At 38.8% G+C, this 3,893-nt stretch overlaps 1 non-coding gene and 1 pseudogene across 1 annotated transcript; both read left to right on the forward strand.

The window, feature by feature from the left end:
• The first annotated feature begins 2,260 nt into the window (after positions 1-2,260).
• On the forward strand, positions 2,261-2,452 carry LOC149930942 (U2 spliceosomal RNA). The gene has a single exon (XR_016476538.1). It is a non-coding gene; the product is annotated as a U2 spliceosomal RNA (small nuclear RNA).
• A 1,032-nt stretch (positions 2,453-3,484) lies between these two features.
• On the forward strand, positions 3,485-3,587 carry LOC149930943 (U2 spliceosomal RNA; annotated as a pseudogene).
• The last annotated feature ends 306 nt before the right edge of the window (positions 3,588-3,893 follow it).

The following is a 3,893-nucleotide window of genomic DNA, read 5'->3' on the forward strand; positions in this document are numbered from 1 at the left end:
CTTTTGATCGTTTAGATCATTCGTTTATTTTAAAGGTTTTAAACACTTTTGGGTTGGGTAAAAATTTTATCGGTTTTATTGACATTTTATATTCTAAAAACACTAGTTCTATTTTAATTAATAACTCTTTAAGTTCCGAATTTCCCGTGCAACGAGGTGTAAGGCAGGGGTGCCCCCCTTTCTCCCGTGTTATTCTGTCTCTGTATCGAAATTTTACTTTTCAATATTCGGACGAACCCCCTGATAAGAGGTCTTCCCTGTCCGGGTGCCGGCGTTGTCGATACTTTAAATTATACTGCGCACGCTGATGACGTCAATTGCGTCAGTGCTGACGTAGATAGTGTTAAAAATTCAATGGTTGAAATTCAGTGTTATTGCGATATGTCGGGAAGTAAATTAAATGTTAATAAATCAAAAGCAATCCGACTTGGATCGGGCCATTGTGAAATATTAGAAAATATGCCAATAGCAATAACAAATGGCAGCGTAAAAATCCTTGGTATTGTCTTCGACGCTCGAGGCATCGACCCCATTAACGAGAACACTTACAAAGCTCGCTTTAAAGAAACAGTCAATAATTGGGGCGATCAAAACATCTCTCTAATTGGCAAAGCTCAATTACTACGCCAAGTAGCAGTCCCACGTTTAACGTACCCTGTTCCGTTGGTGAACTTTTCTGTTAAAACGATACCCGAGCTCGAAAAAGTCATGTTTCGATTTCTGTGGAAAGAAAAAACAGAATTAGTAAATAGAAAAACCATGTACTTACCTGTAGATGAAGGAGGCGTCGGTGTCCCAAATCTAGAAAATGTCATCTCTAGCTTAAATTTGTCACGCGTGTTAAGCTGTCTAAAAGCCGAAGGGCATTTGGTAAACAAATCGGTAACTTATAATTTATCGACTTCTGAAACCACTGTTTTTAGCCTAAAATGGGATTTAAAAATGTCACACTGTGCATACGTTAACCCGAATTATATTAAAACAAGAGACTACGCTAAGACTGTTAAAAATAAACTTAAAGCTGGTGAAAACCTTCTAGAACTGAATAACGCTGAGATTGGTCAGAAATTAACTGTCAAATATGTACCCCGCATTGTGTCAATGGAACCGCATTTAAATTGGAAATTAATTTTTAATAGAATTGGGTCTCGATCTATAGAAGAACATAAACGCGACTTCTTGTTTAAAATTTTATACAACGTTTTACCAGTAAGAGACATTTTATACAGTCGCCATATGGCGAAAACCAGATCATGTCCAATGTGCACCAACAACGAGACGGTTGTCCATCTTTTTATCAGTGCGATAACGCTAAACTGCTTTTGAACGATTTACGAACTTATTTTAATGTTAGGTATCTCTCTGTGTTATCTGTTTTGTACCACGTTCCACTTCCGGTCCCTCTAGCGCTTGTTTATGTATATTCTATAATACTCACTGAGACCAAGTATCAAATCTGGAAAGCCAGAAACAACAAATTGTTCGAAAACAAATTCGTCCCTGCCTTTGTCATCAAAGAAAGGGTTCGTCACGAAGTGTTGAAACGAGCTCGTGCCGACCTTGTTCGTTTTCCGCGGCCAGTCTTTGAACTGAAATGGTGCGCGCAAGAAAAGCCACTCATTAAAATAAATAACAATAGCCTATTATTGTTATTCTAAAATGTCTGAACTATAAATTTTAAAATGTTTAATATTTTGTTTTAGTTGCTAATAAGTAAATATTTAAAAACAAAGTAGTCTATCTACTTTGAAAATTTTGCACCGATAGGATAAACACGGTTGTTAACCGAAAGACTAATTTCAACCTACTTGAACAATACCAAGGATATTTAAATATAAAATTTATTGTAATTTGATTCTAAGTTTTGCCCGAAAGCAACAAAATTAAATTCTTGTACGCGGAAAAAACCATGATTATGTTAAATAGTAATTATGAAATTACATAAACTTACGCATATATTTATACACTTCTGAGTATAAATTTTTGTTAAAATTGCTTTATCTGAAAAGAAAACTTGATTAATTTTTAAAATTAATTCATTTTTTTACTTACCTTGCATGTAATAACCTAGAAAAGAATATTTATTTTTTGAGTGTTCAATTGCCATCGATAATTTTATGTACGCGAAAGCATTACAATCATCAATTTTGTAAGAATCAATTTTTTCCTGACGCTGTGTTTTTTCAAAACCCAAATGTAAATCTACTTTTCCGCTTTTCAATTGCTCGCGATAATTTAAAACCTTAATAACGCGAACAATGTAATTTTGACTATGTTTTCAAATAAACAAATTTAAGTATCTGTTCTTATCAGCTTAATATCTGATACGGGTCCCATCGGGGCCCAAGATATTAAACTTATTTTTTTACGGCGGCGGAGAGGTCGGAGCTTGCTCCACCTCCGCCACGGGTTGGCCTGGTATTGCAGTTCTTCCAGGATCGGCCCACCTCGCTAAAATCAAAACCATATATATATATATATATATATATATATTATATATTCCTAACGTCATTGGCTAGTAGATCATTTTGAAGATTCGGACGGATTTGTTTTGTAATTTTTTACCTTAATTGTCGTACGTTACCAACGGTTTGATTTTTTAAGCCACTTTCGTTATTAACAGGAGACATGATTAGGAGTTCACAGCCGGCCGCTTTTCGACATTCGCGTTGGCAACACGTCTTCCCCTTTAAAAAAATACCCCCTCCCAAACCATGGTAATTCCGTTCTCAAAACGGACACCATATAAGTTATTTACATCGAGTTACCTAGCGAGGATTGCGGTACTATCGCTGTAGAAATAGGGGACTGTTAAAAGCGGAATGGTTTGGAAAAAACGAGTTTTTGTGTTGCTGATGCCGGGGCGCGTACTACGCGGCAACCACGGTCCATTCGTAGTGCCATATCTCATGACACTTCTCTACAGCTGTTCTGGTAAGTGTGCAGGAGGAAACTCCGTATGATCAAGATTTTACTTTTTCTAATTATCGATTAAGCACGGTTCCATGTTGCCACTTATTAAAAAAAAGACCCAGAGAAAACCGAAGATAAATTATCGCCTTGGCGAACTAGTTAGAAACAGCGTAAAAGAAAATATTTAAAAATACACAAATTTTATTAAAAAGACTCAAATATCCCGTTAATGAAAAAAAAAGAGGGAGAAAGGAAGAGAGCAGCCACCGGTACGCCGTGTTCCCCGGTGGTCTCCCTCCCAAGAAATGACCCCACTCGACGCGGCTTACCGTCGTTGATGGGTCGAGAACCAATGTATTCCGCGTGATATTACCGTTGACGGCTGAAAACGCTCGATGGCCGTCGATCTTTTTGTTTGAAATCAAGAAGTTGCCTTCTTTGGTCAGACGTGATGGTTATACACGCTGTCACCTCCAGCCACGAGCAATATGCTTAAACATAATTATGAAATATATGAATACTCAATCTCACTCTTTTTCTTTTTCAACCACCAAAGCCCCCTTTGCCGGTTATCGCATCTCGGCCTTTTGGCTAAGATCAAAGTGTAGTATCTGTTCCCAGCTATTTCGCTGAAATCTTGGCCGAAAGGCCGTTAAGCGAGTATCCAAGCTCTACAGCTAGTTCCTGTGATGCGGACTTACCTGCCGGTATCCTGACGTCTCTGTTCCTGCTCTTTAAGTCGCCGCTGCTGTTTCCGGCCCCGTTGCTGTTCCTGAATCCGCTGCTGTACCTGGTCCTGGTTCTGCTGCTACTTACCTGTCGCTGCTGTTCCGGGTCTCCACGCTGTATCCTGACTTGGCCGATTCCAGCCATTACTACCTGACGCTGTTCCTTTCTGGGACTTGCCTTTACCTGACGACCCCTCTAAAGCCATCATGGCTGCAGAGGTGAAGAAGCGGACCGCCCGACTTGACGTCGAC

Source organism: Leiobunum rupestre, chromosome 9 (assembly GCF_980474605.1).
Source record: "Leiobunum rupestre chromosome 9, qqLeiRupe1.1.hap1, whole genome shotgun sequence".
Taxonomy (NCBI): domain Eukaryota; kingdom Metazoa; phylum Arthropoda; class Arachnida; order Opiliones; family Sclerosomatidae; genus Leiobunum; species Leiobunum rupestre.